Source organism: Taeniopygia guttata, chromosome 1 (assembly GCF_048771995.1).
Source record: "Taeniopygia guttata chromosome 1, bTaeGut7.mat, whole genome shotgun sequence".
NCBI lineage: Eukaryota > Metazoa > Chordata > Aves > Passeriformes > Estrildidae > Taeniopygia > Taeniopygia guttata.
Window position 1 is genome coordinate 61427675 of NC_133024.1, and position 20709 is coordinate 61448383.

General features: G+C 41.5%; 1 long non-coding RNA gene across 2 annotated transcripts in view; it reads left to right on the top strand.

The window, feature by feature from the left end:
• The first annotated feature begins 3943 nt into the window (after nt 1-3943).
• Nucleotides 3944-20709, top strand: part of LOC140684187 (uncharacterized) — a 39972-nt gene continuing 23206 nt past the window's right edge. For both annotated transcript variants that reach the window (XR_012056108.1, XR_012056109.1), the window contains exons 1-2: nt 3944-4089; nt 8628-8700. This is a non-coding gene — a long non-coding RNA (uncharacterized lncRNA). The remainder of the gene's footprint in view (nt 4090-8627; nt 8701-20709) is intronic.

Below are 20709 nucleotides of genomic sequence, written 5' to 3' on the forward strand. Positions count from 1 at the left end.
AGCACACAGCTTAAGAAAAGCATTTTTTCTAGACAGGGCATCCAAGATCCAGCTGCTCCTCTGAAGGAGATTGTGGCTAACATGGTCAGTATGATGGGATCTGAGGCATTTAACAAAAATATTCTAGAGTTTACTTTTTATGTTTTGGGGGTGAAGGAGAGTTTGAATTACAGATAAGGGATGGCAGATGTTAATGCCAGTCTCTCACTTCTTACTACTGGGTTTCAAGCCCAGGCTATTTGCTTTCTTTTCTCTCCAGGACAGTAGCTATCTTTTTTTAAAAAAGCCCTTCTGTTAGTATACCCAGTTTTGTTTGTGCACAATACTGTCAGCAATATCAGGATATGTTTAGATAAAAGATCTACTAAATAGACTGGCTTGGGAGTTTGAGGAGTTTATCTCAGCAGATAACACTCCAGTAGATTTTTGTAGTGGCTCTCATTAGTTGACTCTGTCTTATCTGATCAGCCTCTGAGGCCAATCAATACAGAAACTTGCCAATCAGTGCTGAAGCATTTAATGTGGTTGTATTCCTGAGGCTCGCAGAAAAAAAAAGGGAAAAGAGCATGGAAGTACTTTTTGTTTTGTTCTGGTTAAAAGCTGTTCTGAACAAACTGTTACTGGATGAGATCTGATACTGGGATCTGATACTGGGAGCTGATCCTTACTAGGTTTTCTGGCAGTGCTTGATGCATTGGGCTGTAAATGTCTTTATTTCTCCTGAGGTAGGATTCTTTTCTGTCTTCCAGATGAACCTTCAGTACTTGGTTGCAATGTATTAACTCAGCCTACCTACACATATTTTGGTGCTCAGGCATCTGAACTGTTAATGTTTATGGACAGCTAACATCAGCCATGAATGGTGGCTTGAAGAGAATTTGACTGATATAGGCTTTGGTGAATCATCTGCAGGGTGTGTTCAAGAATGGAAGTGACCTGGGTACAATTTTCTAGCCCATCATAAATGAGGTTGCGTCTTCCAAGGATGGTGTCTCATGACTTATCCTGCATGGTGCCAAATTTGGTCATCCAAACCAGTCCTCATTTATATCCTTGATGAGATGTGAGTCCATGAAGACACTGGTGTAAAGTGTTGAGATGAGCCCTGAAGTTCCTTATTGTAGTTCAATATTGTGTATTTATCTTCACTGTTCACTTGGCATGCTTTCAGAGCTTGGAAATTACAGCATGCTGAACTGAGAAAAACAGATGAAACCCATACTTCTCACTTCTTGAAGCACACCTGTGTATTTATAAATGCAAGCAAGACCATCTGCATCTTCTAATGCTGCAGGTGTCCATGGCAATGTTACAATTTTGATCTGACTGTTTTTTTCTGTGAAAGCTAAATGAGGAGTGTGAAATATTCCTGATTTAGTTTCTATGTTCAAACCCAAGAGATATTTCAAGCATTTTCAAGCACGATGAATGAGGAAAAAAGCTAAAAGTGGGGTATGTGAGATTGCTCAACTGCTTCAGTCCCTCAGTCTAAAGAGAGGGAGTCTGGCAGCAGGCTGTTAAGAGAGGGTGCAAATCCCACCAACATGATGTACATCTGGTCCTGGTTGAGGAGCATAACTGAGGCATTCAACAAACCCCACATCACTTCCACAAAAGTAGGAGTTGTTGTTGGTATGATTTACCATACCACTGAATTGATGCCTGTCTACAGGGAAAATGTACAAGGACTGGACATCTCTAAAGCCAATTTGTCCTACCCCTGGCTGAACTATCCAAATGTAGCCTGGTACATTTGGTGAGGGAGCAGCTGGTGCATGGCAGAGCACAACCAGGTGTACATCAGTGTCAGGTTATGGGAACAGCTGAGAGTTTGGGATTTGAGCACAACACTGGTGGTATGGCAGCAACCTGCACATACCCATGAACAACGGAAGAAGGCCCTGAGGGAGAACACTTGTGCAGAAAGCATAGCTGCAAAATGTGCTATGGTGAGAAAATTCACATAGGAGGTGCAGCCCGGGGACATTTTCAGACCTCCAAAGCTCCCTCCAAAAGAAAGAAGTAAAAATGCTAAAAAATACAGAGGAGTCTCTGGCCAAAAAATGAGATCAGCAATGCATGATGTCAATATATTGCCTCTGTTAGTTTGCTCTTTTTCTTACACAAATATCAATGATTGCCATTGAGACCAATTCTGGAATAAAATCTGTGCATCCAGGCTGAGGATCTATCTTGTTTTCTGTCTGAACTTTTAAATCAGTTTTTTCTGGATGTGCGTTAGGGCAAAAGTCCTAAATGTAAATGGTTACTGTATTTGCTTTCCTGTTTTATTGCAGTTGCAGAAGTGAGCCATAATGATTTTTATAGTACATGATAGAATTTGTCAGCTATGGGACAGAATGAACTCACACGATAGCGACTGGCTCAGCCTCAAAGTGATAAACATGTCAAGATAACAGCAATCATTTTTTCCCTGAACACGAGAATACAATGCAATTTAAAGCAGCTTTTTTTTTTCTTTTTCTGCATTTTAATATTCCTATAATCAATCACCAACCATAACGGTTTTATGATGACTATGGACACAATAGATCAAATTTTTATGGCCTGGTCTTAGTTTTCCATATGTAATCTGCCAGCAACAGCAATTGCACAGTTTAGATCATTTGAGTATGCGATTACCCTCACAAATCAGGTAACTAGACATCTATGCTGCATGCTGACATAACTGAGAGAATAAACTTGTTCACAAAACTTGGCACATGTAAGGTAGAAAGTCATTATTCAGGCCAAAGTGAAAATTTTGCTTTGCTTGTTTATTGTTATGATTCCCCCAGGGACTATAGGAAGACAGAAAATTTAAAAACATTTACTTTAAATGTGCAGTTTCTTTCAAGACTCTGGATAAAGCCAAACCTAAAATTTAGGGTTTCTTGCCCACAGGCAGGCAGCAGGTAAATCCTGTATGATTAAAATAGTGGATTGAATTTTTCAAAAACCTTAATTCACAACTCACAAAGCTGTTACAGAATCAAGTGGGGACCCAGGTTGAAGTTTGATTAAAAGCTGAGAAGGAGGACAAGGAAAAGTTATTTATTTACACAATGGAGAAAGACTACCTGAAAGTATCCATAGGCACTTGTGTAGGTCATCATCTTCATAAATGACCTAATAAAAGGTATGGTACAAGGTATCAACACTTATCAGTGATTAAAGATTATACAAGATAGTAAAACTAAAGGTAGCTGTGAAGACTTGAATGAAGGTTTTAAAATGTGTGTGACTGAGTCATGAAAAAGGTAATGCTTGCAGAAGAGCAGACGCACAGGGACCAGGAATTCACTGCAAGGTGAGGCACACAAGAGGAAAAATAAGATCAGTAATGTACACATGTACAAAAAAAAGTCTGTACCTAACTTCTGCCTCTCAAGAGAGAGTTAGTATTTATTAGCTCTCTGCTTATTAGTGGTCAGGAAGACAAAGGGTGCATTGAGTGTTATTACAAAAGGAGTACATAATAAAGGTCAATCTGTCATCATCCACCTGTATAAATCCTCAGGACGTCCACATCTTGAGGTGTCAGTGCAGACCTAGTCCCCTGGGTGACTGAGATGGGACGGGGAAAGCTGCAGATGTCCCATGGCAAAGGAAATTTCACCCTGTCCCTGCTGGAGACACTGCTCCAGTTGGCCTGAGTTCTTGAAGCTTTTCTTATGCTACAGAGGTAAGAAGAACTTGTTACAAATACAATGCCTTTTTATTAGTCTGGCAGCACGCCTCCTAGTAGAGTCAGGGTCTTTTTGGATGGGACCCACTGTGGGGATAGAATCCTGGGAAGATCAGCATCCTAGCAGATGTCCTTGGTCAGAGTTGCCCTCACCTCATGGTGGCCCCTCATTCCCCATGCCTCACTGACATGAGCTCCTAGAGGTCTCAACATTTTGAGCTGGAGCTGGTTTCCCTCCTTGCTGCTGCAGCTCCATCTTGTCACAGACTGGAGACATTGGAGGGGAGGCAGGCACTGCCCCCAGCACTGAGGACGTTCACCCTTTTCTGGGAGGACGGCCCCTGGGAAGAGGGAGGAGACAGAGGAAGGAATGGAGATTCCTGTTCTCATTCTGGGTGCAGGTATGGCTCTTGGCATCCTGTGCTCTTGTGCTTTGTCTGCCTCTCTGTGCTGGTGATGTCTGCAATGGCACTGCTGCCTCTTGTGCAGGGGAAACGCACGTATGAGGCAGAGAAGGGCTCAGACATGCTGTCAGAGAGCACCAAAAGCACACACTTGAGTAAAAACTGGAAGAGCTAGTCAATTGCTTGTTTTCTGTTTGATATGTTATCCTAAAGCATTTCTGCAAAATTATCATGGTCATAAGCTAGCCAAGGTACAGAACTCACTGCCTGTCCTTTGCTATGATAATGAAAACACTGCTGATATTTTCAATTAAAAAAATACCCCAGGGAGGTAAGATTTAGTAAGGCTGTCCTAAAACTTTTCTTCATGTCCAACAATATGTACGTGACTCAGTTACTAAATAGGCATCTAAATAAAGAGGCTTCTCTTGTGCTTTATGTTCACAAAACTCTCATTCTACTGTGCAAAGAAACACTCTCCAGCTTTTCTACATGTTCTTTCTTTGATCTGCACTGCTAACGATAAAGCATGTCAGCATGAATCATAAATGGAGAATTGATTTCTGAGTCTGATTTTTTTAGAAATCCTGCTCATAGTTTAATATGACACAACTACATAATTAAATTATAAGTGTATACAGTTCATTACATAATTTTATTTAATTTAGGCTTTAAAATATGCTTAGCAGAAGCACAACAGTCCTGAGACATTGTCATTTTAACAGAACTCAAAGGGCCTAATACTATTGTGTTATGGGAGAGAGCTTTAAATTTACTGTGTCTAAGATGAATGCGTGTTGTCATGCAGAGACTTCCCAAAGGTATTTCAGTGCATTATCCAAGTGGTAGATGCTTAGAAAAAATGCTTACAAAGTAATCTCCAAATACAGCATATTCAGACAAAGTGCAACTTGCAGATTACTTTTAACACTGCTGTGCGTATTCTTCTGTGCCCGTATAATCCTCACATAATGGGGATCCTAGACCATTCCTGGGGATTTTTGAAATTACCAAAACACGAATAATTCATAATAATAATACAAAACAAAAGTCATACAAGGAGGTGAAAACATACTGTATAAAGTTGTTACAGCAGACAAGGCCCTCTCAGCGGCCTCAAAATTATATGAAAGTTGTTTCAAAATTCAGAAGTCTTCCACAGTATTCACAGCAATTCATCCTTGGCAGAACAGCTAAATGGTTTTTCATCGGTAAATTACATTTACATACACCCTCTGTCTGCTTGAAAATATATTGGAAATTCACAGTAATTTTCAACAGAGCAAGCATCTTCCAAGTGTTTTGGGTATTGCTTTCAAGGCATGTACTGTTCATTTTATTCTGTGTGGCATTTTGATATTCTTTATTTGTACAGTGCAGATGACCAACAGTTATTTCAGTCTTCCGATTTGACAAATCAAGATTTTAAGCAGAGAAATGGTCTGAGGTGAAGAGCAAAGGAAGGTTACTGGCCAGGGCCTCATAGGAGCACTGGCATAAATAATGACACTGAAGTGAAGGAGTTAATTTGTGTGAATGCTGCTGATGGGGAACTATGATTGTTAATGTGTACAATGAGGACGTCTGCTCTAGAAATGAATGCACTGGACTTTCTATGTCATGTTCCATCAGTTCCAGGGACCAGTTAGGAAAGCGTTTAAGCACATCACCAGCATATGAGCTTACACATTAACAGCTGGCTTTTTCAATAGGAATTTGTTCTTATATCAAAGCCTTAGTAGCTTGGAATAGAATGCATGGTGGCAGTAATACAGGGAATGACTTCGAAAAGGTATTAGATCGATGGATTTGAACTGAGACAGTTGCCAGTTCCCAATGGTGTCACATCATGTAAAATATTTTCCTGTAAATGGAGATGGAGCTGTTTCTTTTATTTTCTTTGTAACTTTCATTTTATAACAGAAATGGGATGAAGCACACTATGTTTCAAAGAGATCAGTGTAAATCTGTTTACCTGCTGGCCTCATGCCTTTTGAAATATCCATACACCTAAGAAGTCAGACTTAACACTTTCAGTGCTGCAAGTCAGAAGTAGCTGTATTATAGTAAGCTAGCATCGCATCAGCATAAAACCAGTGAAAAGGTAAGCAGGCCCAACCCCAAAATGTTCTACATGATAACACATTTCTTGTGTCTCACAAGTGAATATTTCATTACATGCTAATTTTGTGGAATTATCACACTTACTGGCTTCCCCGAGGGCGAAGGGAGAATTTTGTCTGTGCTGAGTTTTCTACTAGCTCTTAGGAGAGAAACATTTACACTTAATTTTTTAGCATACAAATCACCTGTTCCATAATTGCTGTAGTTTCAGAGGTCCTCAGGAAAGGTCACAGATTTGTCTCTCCTCCAACGAGGAGCATCCTTCTGATGTTCTGCCCAGCCTTGATCTCTGGCCTCAGTTTTGCGGTGGTCTCATGCCAGTCACTTAGACTGTGGATGGAGGACTGAATCTCACTCACTCCAAAAACAGTTTAGACTTAAAAGTTTACCATAAGAACTGTGCCAGTTGTGATCTGGCCAGTTTTACTAAAATATTTATACTAGTAAAAGGCCAAATGTAAACTCAGGTTACACCAGAAATAAGCTGTGCTTCTGGGAACGCTTGTATTGCAGGTTAACTGTATTCCCACAAAGATAAGATTTATATATCAACAGCCAGATGTCTTTCCTAATGCTTTAAGTAAGTTTTTTTTTACACCCATTTTAAAGATTTTAGGCTCGGAATTTAACCTAGACTTCCTATAGCATTTGCTGACTGTATCTGTATTAGCAGGCAGTGCAGATCAACAGGAGGTTTGTAAAGCAAAAGAGTTGTGGCTGAGGTCCTGACACCCACACCAAACATGATCCAGGAAGGTTTCCTCCCCACTGGCTCTAGGCTGGGTCATTCACAGCACATCCATTGGCTGATGGAGCAGGCTGGCTCCACAGGCACAATTTCTGCAAGCTTTGTTTGAAAGTTCATGTGCTCTGAGCCCATTCTGTGATGTGAACCAAGGCACATTATGTGGGGACAGACTAGAGATTCACTTCCAAGCATGCTCCTAATCCAAACTGAAATCCTAAAGTAGATGTATCCATTCAGTCAGAAGAATTAAGAACTCCCTGGACCCATGGATGTAGAAGGATTTCCCTCAGGACCCACTGATGCATGGAGAAGCAATATTGAAATTGAATGAATTCTGGGCAGCAGCCACTGTAAAAGGACTGCAAATGCAGGTTTCCAAGGGGAGGTGGAGTGCTGAAAGACATGTCAGAGGATGACACAGTAGACAGGAGTCTACAATGCAGCATGGCAATAGGAAGAACGGTCAGCTTTATTTGGCCCATAGAAAAGCATTGTGCCATGCACAGCCATCCTCTAGACTGCTGAAAGTGCACCTGGACACTGTTTTTTTTTTTTTTTTCCTGGGGCTTAATACTTCCTCCCCAGACAATCCCCAGAGAAGCAAAGCAATTCAAACAGTAAAACTTAAAACACATCCAGGAAAGAGCTGATCAGTGCAGAACAACTTCATCTTGATTTACATGATTGGTCTTTACAAATTTTGGGAAAAGTTAGGCAGATTAAAGTGGTGCTTATGAAGCCATATACAACTTCTTGTGCCATCTGCTAGTTCTTAATTTCCTCTTTAAGTTATTTAGCAGTCACATGGATGATTTGCTTTAATGGATCTGTGTTGATTTTTCTGATTTGAAACCAAAGAATTTTCAGACTGAAATGGCTGAAGCAGCCAGAACACTTCTTTAATTTTGCTACCTTAAACTGGCTGTGCAGTGTGACAGGGAACTGAAAATCCACAGAGCTCTCCAAAATTACATGAGCAGATTTAGGAATGGGGAAATAACTAAAAATCCCTGAACAGAAAAACTGCGCTCGCTATCACATTTCAGATAATCATGGTTCCTTCCCCTGTTAATGTACACTTCTTGGATAAGCTGCAATAATAACAGTTGTATCAAGAGCATGGACATTTTTGATACTATCAGCACTTGTGTATCATACATATAAATCACAAGAGCAGCTGGCATGAGAGCAGGTAAGGCAGCTAGAAAGTTGGTAGTTCTTCCTCCAGGGTCTCATATTATATTTTACAGTAAAAACCTCTTAAGTGGTTCCTCTCAAGAGACATATTGCTCTCTTTCCTTGTAGTCAGCTAGCTCAAGAAGAAGGAAACAAAGGCAGTCTCATTCTCTACAACTCTCATGTGGTGCTTCCAGAAAATTGCTTTTTGGCTTAATATTATTTTTTTCATGTGATGAGCACATTGAGAAAGTGTGGATGTAAAAGTAGGATATGAAACAGAGTCAAGCATGGTCATGCTTACAGAAATGCAGAGATGCAATGACTTGAAAAGCTGATCTGAATCAGAGGATGAACTGGTGCAAAGTGGTAAAAGTACGGCTACATTTTCTAGCTAATGAATCTAGCCATACAATGGGATTCAGTGCTAGAAGTAATTTGTCCTTTGCTCTCCTGTTTTTTTCCTCCTAATTTCCCTGTCTCCCAGGCTGCCTCTCCTGTGCTCAGCTGGATAGCAAAGAACCTGCCTCAGCTGCAAGCTCTTGGCTGGAAGCCACAAGGTAATTTATGATGGTCCTCATGCCTCTGGAAGTAGTCCAGGTGGCATCATCTTCACAGTTGTGAATTCATTTTATGCCTCTACAGGTTGAGGGTTTTCTCATTTCTTGAGGCCCATTCCTCTATGGTTTCTGAGAGCACCTCATCCAGGCTTTGTAGTGAACATAGTTCTCTCCACTGTAAATTTAAAACAAAATATTTTTGAGGATCTTTTTGTATGAAGATGGTTAGAAATGCACATATATATATTTGTATATATGTATATAATACTAGTGCTGGCAATATGGCTTAGCTGGTTCCATCTACATTTAGACACCTGATCTAAGACAGTTGGTAGGGGTTTTCCAAAGCCTGCAGAGAAAGCTAGGTGCTTTAGGATGTGATCTACTTTAAATTCCAGCCCCTAAGGCCAGGCGTTGCTCCCAAGCAAGCTCCCACTGTCTCAATTCAGTGACTCTAAGGGGCCCATAAGTAAAATTCAATGGGATGAACTGGCCTTATGATGTCCCTGTGCAAACACATAAACGGGGGGGGGCTGAGTTTGTTCTTGAGTCCCAGCTCACCTGCCAGGCCTGCTGTTAGTGGGGACGCCCAAGCACAGCCCTTGGGCATGGCTTTTGTCCTGGGATCTACAAGGAAGAAGACAGGCTGGCTTGAGGTCTTGGGCCAGGCACATGCACTCACCCAGCCCTTCCACAGTGCATGTGAATGCCAGGATCTCACCCGCTAGCAGGTGGTGTGGCCATGGCCCGTTCCTGCATACATTAGGGTGTCTCAAATAAAGACTGCATCAGGTTATCCGGCCACCCAGCCTAACCCAGGTGATTTGTCTTCATATGCCTTTACATATCCTTTAAAATATGTACTGACCTGTTGACAATGTAATCTGAACCTGAAACTTTGTTTTTGAGTGTCCTACCAACCATATCTACATGAGTCACACTGCTCATGTAATATTTGCTGTAAAGAGGGATTTGGGTTTTTTTCCTTCCCCTCTCCTGAATTGGAAGCAGTTAAAGAAAGTGGACTGAGTGAGCAGGAGCCCAGGGCTTGGTGTAAGGTGCTGTCTGAAAGGAAGCAGATGTCTTTCCATCCGTTCTCAGGTGGTGAGATGTCTGGCACAATTACTGGTGCAACATATGGGAACAGACAGGAGTGTTTCAGTTCTGGCTTTGAATGTTTGGACTAGCTCTCATCTGGGAGGTGCTTGTTGCAAACTATGTTTTCTACTTTTCATTAACAGAAGCTGTGCATTGGATTCCAACATAAATGTGGCAATCAGAGTGAAATTATTCTTCTGTATCTTTTTAGAAGGTATAAAATATTTGCTGGTGTAATTTCCTTAAAACAGAAGGCAACACCTTGACTGGAGGTATTGGGAAGTCACACATGATCATGGAGTACTCCGTTATTTTTAAAAATTAGGCCAGATTTTTTTGTTTAAATAAATCTTTTGAGGGTGGTGGTGTCAGGAAACAACAAATTTCATTTTGCTCTACCCCTTGTGTCAAAACATCTGCATCAAACATTCGGTGCATAGTGACATAGCAAAACAAATGTAGAGCAGACAGTACAGATAAATGGCTTGTTGACAGATTAGCAGATGAGTTTCCCGTATGTTTTTGAAAAACATAGCTCCCTAGACAAAATGTACAAAGGGTAGAGCTGGGATTAAAGATCAGATAACAAATAGCAAGCTTTTCTTTTCAGTGTTTACTATTCAAATTCCCTAATATCATGAAAGATATAAAGAGCAAGTAAAGAAAAATATGCGTTCTCCAACACAGGGAAGTGAAAAATGAACCTCTTTTAGGACTGAAGCTGCAACCAGAGCTGAGAGAAATGTTTTGGTCTTTCAATATATATGTAAAAAAAAGAAAAAATAAAATTTAAAAAAAAAATAAAAAAAAAAACAGATTTGGGTTATTGAAGGTGCTGGCGAAGTTTTTGTTGACCTCATCAAATTATTTTGGCTGAAAACCAGCTGATTACTTTAAAAAATTTTAAAGGTTGTTTTCTAAATAAAATGCTTTTTTTTTGTTTCCAGAATGTTATTTTGTTTATAAAAGTACCTAACTTCAAGTACAGAAATAAAATTGCACTTCAAAATTAATATTTTTTTGACTCAAAATGGTTTTGTTCCTGTTCATTTTTGTTTATTTTTCAAGGGACTGAAGAACAGATTATTTATACAGATCTGGATACAGTACGAGCTGTGGATAATTTTTAAGTAGCTCTGTTAATTAAGGCATGTTCTAATAATATAATTGAAAACCTTCTCCTGAGTCAGAGTGTAGAGACATCTGGCTGGGCTTTTTCTACCATTTCCAGTTCTCCAAAATCTTACCAGCAAAGCAAGGTCTATTGACTTGCTTAACCATTTTGGTGTTGCCTTCTCAAGCACACATGCTATCAACTTTACTGGTTGTGTGTAAGGACTGGGAATGAGATGATTGCAGCAGTCAAAAAAGATGTTCCTTGTGCTGCATGATGTGCAGTGGTGTGTACTGCATCCTGTTGGATCCATCAGAGACCAGAATGGCTGAATTTGTTTGTGAGATTTTTGTTTGGTGGAGATTGGATAGTGTCACCCATTGGTAGGTTAAATAGCCTGATGTGGTGGGTAGCAAGCTCTGAGAAGAACACTGCTAAGGCATCTAGGACAGACATTTATAGTTCTGCTCTGCTACATGAAGCTTGAGGTAGTGGGGAAGGAGAAAGAGGAAGGGAAAGACATCCCCACAATAATTTCCTGGTGTTTCTCTGGCTAATCTCAACCAGTCAACATGGGCAAAGCCTTCTGACAAATGCATTGGAAGAAAACACAGTGTAAGCTTCTCCTGCCAGTTACCCTAGCTTTGTGTATTTAAGGTGGCCAAAATCTAGAGCCAATCCTTTACAGTGTGTGAGCACTGCTGGTAGCAGGAAATCCCCAGTTCTCCCTGGTAGCATAAAACTGAAATTAATGGCCAGGCCTTGCATTGCTCTGTGAGGGGCTGAAGACCTTGTCTTTTCATTCAGTTATCCATACATGGGCAGCCCAAAACTAGCTGGTGGGTTTTAAAATACCTAATATGAATGGAATTATTTTCATGTATTGCTTTAACTTTTTTTTAACTTCCTTTTTATTACACGCTGACAGAAAAATTTAATATATAATCCACTGACAGTCAGCAAGCACCAGAGCCTGAGAAGTCATCTTACAAAGGAGGATATGCAATTTTGTATTTCCATCAAGCGTGCTACAATAATAAGTCAGCTGCCACAAGCTTGAAAACTGGCTAGAATTGGACCTCCTACAGCAAATTGTAATTAAGATTGTAGAAATTTCCCTTTTTGGGACTTGATTTACAGAATATAAGGTCTTAATATTTTTTTATAAGCTTCCAGTACGGGTTGCTTCATAAGGCACAGTAGGATAACGAGAGAGGTAGAATTACCGCCTCTCTTCCCTTCACTCCAGGAGGCAGATGGTCCCAACAGAGTTCTCTATTAGAAGGAAAAGATCAGTGTCTCCTGAGGAACCTGGCAACCATAACGCCTTGTCCCAGTCTGTGAGAGCAAAGTGTGTGCTGGATCCTTTCCCAGGGCAGGAAGTGCTGGTCACCCCCCATCAAACTTCAGGTGCTTCCTGTGCCACCTCCATCAGGAGCTCAGTCCCTGACAGACCCCTCTGCAATCGCTGGAAAGAAATAGGCACCTTCAGAGGCTGAGGAAGCCTTCTGATGCACTGAGCTGTTGAGGAGTTCCCTCACCTTCACTTGTTGTAAAGGGAGCTCAGGCCACTGCACTCTGTCCAACCATGGCATTGCAGAAGCTGGAGGCTCTTTTTTTCATTTGATTGTATAGCACTAGATCAGAGCCCTAATAAAGTGGGGTTCTAAGTAGAGATTTGTAGATGAAGCATCCAACTCTGCTAGTTCAGTAAGCCCTACAGGAGCACTCTCCTTTGGATAGGGACTCAGGATGGGTTTGGGATGAAGGCATAGTAGTTTCCACTCCTTGGAAACTAGCAATACTCTTAGCTCTACCCTGATCTGTTGTTTTTTTGTAAGCACGTTATGCAGCTCAAAACTTGCCTCTTGAACACTGAGCAATTTGTCTTCCCTTCAGTGCCATCAGGAAAACAGATTCTTTGCCTGGGTAAGAAGAAAATGTAAGCAATGTAATGTCAAAATAGTGCAAAAACTGAGCTACAGCCCAATCCATGGATTCTTAATTTCTTCAAAACAGTATGAGGTACCTGTGTGGAAGATATCTTCTACTACTGTGCAAATGACTATGGGCAGTTCATACTTAGTCAACCCACTTTCAGGGTGGAGAGATTGCTTTGAAATTGATCTGCCAGGATGGAGAGTGAAGTGGAAAAGGAAAAGAGGAAGGATATTATATTTACCTGCAGTATACTGCTGAACCACTCAATATTTCTCTGTCTGGTACTGTGTGGGTCCTGTGAAACAAGGACAACCCGGTCCTAAAATCCTGGAGTCCTTTTGTCTGCAGCTGCAGATTTTTTTCTTGGACAAGTACTTCCTGCTTGGGAAAACATGCTGTTAAATATGAGGCCATTTGAAGATAAAATATGGATCTTTTAAGTGCAGGTGACTTCATTTTGATGGCCAAAAGGGCTACAAATTATTCCTGGGATTCCCTTCTCCTTGTGAACTGCAGCAACCTGGCCAGAGGAACTGGCAGCCCTGGCTTCTCTGCCTGTTTTTCAGAAGCAGGCTGGAGTCCCACATATCTGTGGTGGTGGCAGATCTGAGAGCTGGGCAGGCAGCAGGGAGATTTGCCTCTGCCTGTCGTCCAAGCAGCGACTCTTTAACTCCTTCATGGAAAATATGATGGACTAACCTACTTAACAACATCTGGCCTACAGGCTGCCAGCTGAGCCATTCTGGAAAGATCATAATTTAAGTTCTTTTAGGATTGATAGGTCATACTGGCTGGACTTGTGCATCTCCATATTTATAATTCAACCAGCATGTACTGTTAGAGGACCTTTCATTTAACCTTCAGCATTTCAACTCAAAGCGTAGACTTGTTTTGTGAGAGAATGCTCTTCTCTTTCAAGCTTTAAGAAGTAAATTAGTTACAAGAGTGTTGCAGAGCAAGAGGGGGTTAAAGAAAACATGTGGCTTTAAAACATGAAAAACATTTCAGATAGACAGAGGGCCAAGTCCTAATCTTATTTCCAGGGAATCGAGCAGAGCAGAGCAGATCTGGTCTCATTAGAGTTGGAGCCCACCTGGGCTCTGCAGCTGTGCGTGGAGCTGTAGCTTGGTAAGGTGGGGCTTGGCGGCTCTCTTAAATGCTGCTAATGAGCTGCCTGAGGTGCCACATGGACTGTGTGCATCGAGAATATCCACGTCAGTGCAAAAGCAGCCTGCTCACCAGCTTGGCAGAGGCCACTTGACCACACCAGCAAATCCTTCCTGTATGCTCTGCTTGGGGCACCGAGCCCAAGTGCAAGGAGCCAGTGAGCTTTGTGGCACCCAGGGTCAGGCCCACCTCTTGGTTTCAGCTCTCTGTCAGATGGTTTGTGCTGTGCCCGAGCTCAGTCGCCAGGGAGTGGCACTGCCCGCACCATTTGCTGAAGGAGCGGGGAAGCAGGCTTGTCACACCTCGGTATTCACAGGCTGGAAATAGAACAAGCTCACACCACTCCCACACAGGCACACATTACACAGTCAAACAAAAATATCTGTACTTTCCACGATGACTCCAATCGTTTTTAATGCCACTGACTCTAAATCATGTGCTCTGCTATTACCTCAGGAAGACACCCAACACGTGTTGAGCTGGCATAGCTGCCTGGTATGGCTTGCTGTCAGCCCCACCACGTGTGGCTATGGGCAGCTTGGTTTGCTTGTCTGGGGAAAGCTTGCCATAATCACCACAGGCCACGTCTCTGTTCTAAATCTTCGTCTCTAATGAATGTAAAGCTGAGCCCAAGTCCCCTTGCCGAATCCGCTGTGTCAGTGACCTAAAATGAGCAGGAACTACTCCCATGAGTTAGTGTTGCTGGAATTGACTGTACATCACAAAATTATCCCCACAGCTTACTGCCAGTTTTCTCTGTCTTGAAATTCTACTTGAATTCAGACATATGGCTTTAAAATTTCCAAACAGCGATCACCAGCCACACAGTAGGAAGGAGATTTCATTCCCTGTCCCCATTAGTCAACTGCAAGCTTTTCTGTGCTAAAACCCACTCAGGAAATACTGCAAACAAAAGAAGTAAATAATTCTCAGCATTCCTTGTTGCTTGGAAGAGGTTAAGCTCTTCTCAACAGACTGATCGAGTTTTTCTGGCATTTTCCCATTAGCTTAAGTCATTGCTGATGACTTCACCCTCCTGGTGACATCAGCCTCTAATCTTGTGAAGGTGAATTCATGTGAGATTGTTTCAAAATGATTACTGCCTGAATTGTAGGTCATTTCAATTGATATATGGATTCAACGTTCACTTTTGCAGATTGTAGCCTCTCTTATGCAGTGTGTGTGCACATTCTCCATCTTGTATTTCAGCGTGTGTCTTATGTTACAAACTGGCACTGCCTGACATCAGCAGGAAATGTGCTTGTTTTAAATGCAAAATAAAAGAAACAAACAAAAATCAACCCACTGATATTACTATTTTTATAGGTATGATTAAGAGTTCTCTTCAGTCATATATGTGGTTTGTTTGATTCCCTCTGGATGCTCCCTCCCTCTCTGTCTCTTCTGGAATATTCTGCTTTGTCTAGGCTGTGTCTTTGCTTAGGAGTGCTCTAGCTATTTCAGATTCTCTTGCTTTTAGCTGTACATGGGGAAAAATGGAGACAGATAAACACCCAGAATGGTTACTGAATAAATCACAATTTTTAATAACATTAGATGTATTTTTTTTCATCCCATACCAGGTTAAATATAGATAAAAGTGCATAAAGAAGATAGATCAGGTCTTAAAAGATTTTCTGTTTTTCTCTTTCCTCTGAAAAAAGTGACTCAGAGGAACATGGAGACACAGCCGACACTTGTAAGAAGTGGTTTTAATAAGAGGAGACAAGTCATCATCCCAGCTGTGCAATCCTTGCTGAAGTCAAAGGGTCTGAAAAGAAAGGCCCCATTTGTCCTGAGGAGCAGCACACACATGTATACCGAAGGAGGATAGGGATGTATTTAGACTAGAAGTTCCCCAGACCTAGACGAGACATTTGTTTGCTTAACTTCATTGTTCTTCCCTTCTCTCATCACTTGTCCTCAGCTGGCTGCAGCAATCCCTGTGGAGCTCTGCAGCGGCATCCACCTTAAAACCAGGGAAAAGAAAGTTCCTGCTCCCCAAAACCTCTCATGCTCCCAGCTGCTGGCACAAACCTCTCTGAGCTGCCCTGTACAAGCTGGCCACAGCCGGGGAGGGGGGTGACAGGGCACAGGGTGGCACCAAAGGCAGAAGGGCTCAGACACTCTCGTCTCTATCTGCCGTATTGTGAAGAGACTTTTTAATGTGACTAATAGCTCTTGGCATTGAGCTGCAGCTCCTGAAGTGCAGAGCTGGCATGTCCATGTGCTAATGTTTAAAGTAATGTGTCAGAAAAGTTTTATAGTAGCATCACAGTATTGTTGGGGGAGAAGAAGCCTGTTTAAATAAAGCCAATAAAATTCTACTATCATCACTTTTCTCTCTTTATTGCTGAGAGGGTGGAAATGACTAAAGTTTTTTATTTGGTGCTAGCAATGTGATGCTAGATCTTTTTCCACATTTGGAAGTGAACAAGGTAGTGATAAAAAAATCATTAAAAAGTGAACCATTGTCTTCAGCTCCTGGATGCTTCAGAGGGGCTCAGCCAAAGAGACAGCAAACTTAGTGTAGGCAACCAAAAAGGAATTTTTTCCTCCTTACAAAATAAACCCTGTTGTGCTACTCCTTGAGGAAGGAAATTGAGTTTCTGGATGACTCGCAAATACTTTGCTCATTGTAGTGGCCTGTATGTTTCCTGAATACCCAGATCTGATTTAGATTAGGGCCTTTTGGTGGGTGGGGGGGGAGTTGGGGGTGGGAAGGACTGGCTAAATAAGAGGAAATTTGTAGTTTTAGTCCAAGGTCCAAGCACTGTTACCAATTACATATGTATAAGCTATAAGAGAGGGACTGCATCTGCCTTAGCTACAGTTAAAGTTGTCCAGTGCTTCCTCCTTTTCCTATGCCCTTTCCTCCCCTTTCAGAGGGAGAATAAGTAAGAAAAACAAACAACAAAGTGTCTCCCCAAACTGCTCTCTGTGCTTTAAACCTGTATCAGGGTTAGAAAAAGTTTCTAAAATTTAAGGTAAATGAAAAATAGGCAAGAGAAATTGGATTGGCTAGTGCTGCTTAAACTGATGTTATTGTATCTGGCTTTCACGTGGTTTTGTAGTGAAGCAAAGAAAAGCAGAAAAGCTAAAAGAGAAAGCACAAAATCCTTTCTTGTGTTAAACTCCAGGGAAAATGGCAGCTTTCCCCCTGTGCCAGCTTCTTGCTAACTACTCCCAGAATGCCTGGTACTGTAAACTGACAGTAATAAATCCCTCAGTAGCCGGCTAAAATGTTGAAGGTGTGGTTTGCACCAAACAGTGATGATGTAATCTTTTTTGGTACTGGGAGCTGAGGAGAGGTTTGGGAATGGGGCCAGAGTGGTTCTTCTAGGGTGATGCACAGCTCTGTATGCCAGGCATCTCTGGGCCACGGTGTATGCATACACCTGTGTATGCAGTGGCTGCTTCATCACAAAGAACGTTGGAGCTGCTGTTGGAGCTCTAGAGGGCTGGGATGATGGGTCAGCCACTTTCAACCTCCATATCCTGATAATCCTTCTCTTCTCCTGGCTGAAAGAACACATCGCACCCAGTTTTTCTTCTCTGCCTGCTGCTTCAATGATTGATGAGATGCAAGGGAGCAAAGGGCACAGCCCACCAATTTTGAAGAGGGTATCCTCTGTGATTTGCTTTTGTGTTTACCATGTGGCTACCAGATCATGCCCTCTTCTTTTGTCTTACAGGAAGAAATTCCATTATACGCACTAAAAAACCCAAAGCTGGCATGCAAAAGACCAGTTCCATACAGCCAGCTGTGGTTTGTTTTGCCTTTACTAGTAGGGTAAAAATCCTTTGCCTTTCAAGAGCCACCTTCTTTTCCCACTGCTTACCAGGTCTCTGTAAATCTTTTGCTACTGGGTATGCTAAAGTTTGGCATTGGCATAGGAACCTCAAGTATACAAAGGTACATTCAAAAGAAACAAAAACACTCTCCAAAAGAACAAAAAGATAATTAATCTTTGCAATATCTGTTCTGCCACAGTATCTGCATTATATGAAGGACTTCATCTATCCTCATGAAGTAGTACTTGGACCTGGAGCCTCCACAGAACAAAAGTAGTCTAGAAACTTTAGTACCATCCTTAAGAGAGGTTTGTTAGACAAATTCCAGTGTCTGTGACTGCCTGTGTCACAAAAGGATTTAATTTATATTCTAGATCTTAAATTAGTGCCTAATTCTTGGATCACGTTATTACTTTTCTGTGAGCACTTCCTACCCATCCCACTTCACCAAGGGCAGCCTGCATTTCAAATTGGTGCCCTTGGACAGTGTCAGGTTCCAGAAATGCTGATGAGCTCTGCAAAAGTTCGGTTTCTTTGGAAAAGACCTCATATATCTCACTGTGGCACAAGGTTTTAATATTTTACCAGGTATTTTCCTATGCTTACAGAAAAACCTATTCCTCATTGAGGTGCCAGGAACTGTGGCAGCCTGGTTAACCACAGGCAGCTATCTATGTGTATTGATTTCCAGGGAAATTTGTTGCTTTCATCATGTGTTGATGGGACTGAAGCCTTAGGAGAATTCAGTGCTGTGCACATTTTGGTATAGCAGAGTGCTGTACCAAGATTGTTATGTCCAGAGCACATTACATTATGAGACCAAGGGATGGGTTTTGTAACTCCTGTCCTATTCTGTTCTCTCCATTTTCCTTCTTGGGATGCTTCTGTAGCAATATGGAACAGCTCAGCAGTATCCATTATTTTCCAGCTGCTAGATCTAGACCTGATTTGCCAATCAGGTACCAGACATGGATGCTCAAGTACAAGTAAGGTGGTCTCTGGATTTGTTAAGATCAATGAAGTTCCCTGTGAGCTGCAGAAATTCTTCTTGACTACTTTTTATGCTTTCTCTTAAAAATATTTTGCTAGAATATTTTGCTTAAAACAGGTGGTCACTGTATATTTGGGGTGAGGTGTGGCATGTGCTCTTTGTGGGCAGATGTGCATGGGTCTGGAGAACAGAGCTAGAAAATAAGGCATGAAAATTTTTCCCATTTCTAAGTGAGGCTCTCGTTTTCAGATAATAATGGAAAGTCACGCAGTTGAGTGGCTATATCATAGCTAAGATATCTATGGTCTAATTCAAAGCTTGTCAAAATCTGTGACTCTTGAAGGGTTTTTAGAGTGGGCTGCTGACGTGGAGATAAATAAAAGATAGATAAAGTATGATATATGTATATTATGAAGGGGTGTGGTTTCAATACTGTGCATGAGCAGACTGTTGACTAAATGACTGTATGGAAAAACAATTAATTTCCTTTACTTCTCTAAGACAAAAATACTTTGCAAACAGTGTCTTCTGCTTGTCTGCTACAATGTTCAGTGGAGCTGGGGGACTGTATTCATGTGTTAGAGGAACACAGCCAACAAAATGTATTATCTTATTTTGTAGAGCCCACTTTCTCCAGGAAGAAATAAATTGGGCAGGACAGCTGAGAGGGTAAAAATGAGATACACAGCTACGTACTTTTCATATGTGATTTTGAAAATTCTTTCTTAAGTGCAGCACCTCCTAGCTTCATTTTACAAACAGAGTATGTTGGATACAGAAGATTTTAACAAATTGCACAGGTTCATGGAGTGAATCTGCAGTTGCAGGAACAGGCTACTGCAACAGGCTTTGTTCATTTGGGTAGATGACCTCTGAGTCAAAAGATAACAATGATGAAGAGGTCCCAACAGGCTCCACTGTTTTCCCTTTTTCTTTCTTTCCTCTTCCTCCTTTGGACAACAGTACAGCCATGGGGCTTTCCTTTCTTTTCACCACACCCATTCCCTGGCTGAGATGATGCAGGAAGAAAGGCAGCAACAAAAGAAAGGCACCAGCTGTAGGGATGAATAAATGGTTTCATATGGCACAGGAACCTTCCCTAACCAAGCTACCTCTGTTTCAATATACTCATTTATGGCAAGATAAGCATTGCCACAGTGAAACTTTTTTTTTTTTTTTTGTTTCTGTGCAAGAAGTTCCTGAGATAGCTACCCTCTGTGATGTAAGGATCAGATGCTGTTCCTTTCTGCCTGTCCATCAGGGCTGGATTTATACCTTTATGTGATTAGGCAATAGCTTTTCTCTGGGTGAAGACAATTCTGCTGTTACTTTCCTAGTAACCTCATCTAGCACCCCTCAGAAGTTGCTCTAACAATAGCTCTGGAAATTAAAATCCTTCATGTCTCCCCCTAGTAGACATATCACTGGCTAGAAGAAACTTTCTTAATTTCTGCATTAAGTCAGCTTGAGCTGAGGGCAAAACCAGAAGAAATACCGAAGAAAGATAATCTCAGAGATTATATGGATAACACAATGTTCTTCAACTTAAAAATATAGTCCTAGTGATGGAAAGGGATTTACTATGTGGATTCCTTTCTTCTGTCAGGAGAACTCCCAATCTACTACTTATAAAGAATGTAGATAAGATATTAAATGTCATTTCTCTGTCATTTATGAGCCATCTGGATAAGAGGGAAGGGAAGGAAAGTGATTAACTAAAGCCCTGAAAGTGTAAGGCTGGCTCAGAGCCCCAGCTGTGTCCTGTACCCACTTCAACTCAATGCAGGGTAAATCTAAAGAGGGCTGTCAAGCTGTTAAGAAACAGCCTTCCCACAGAGCAGAAGAGACAGAGAAGGAGCAGGGTCTGAAAATCTTACCAAATATGTCCAGATATTTGAAATAA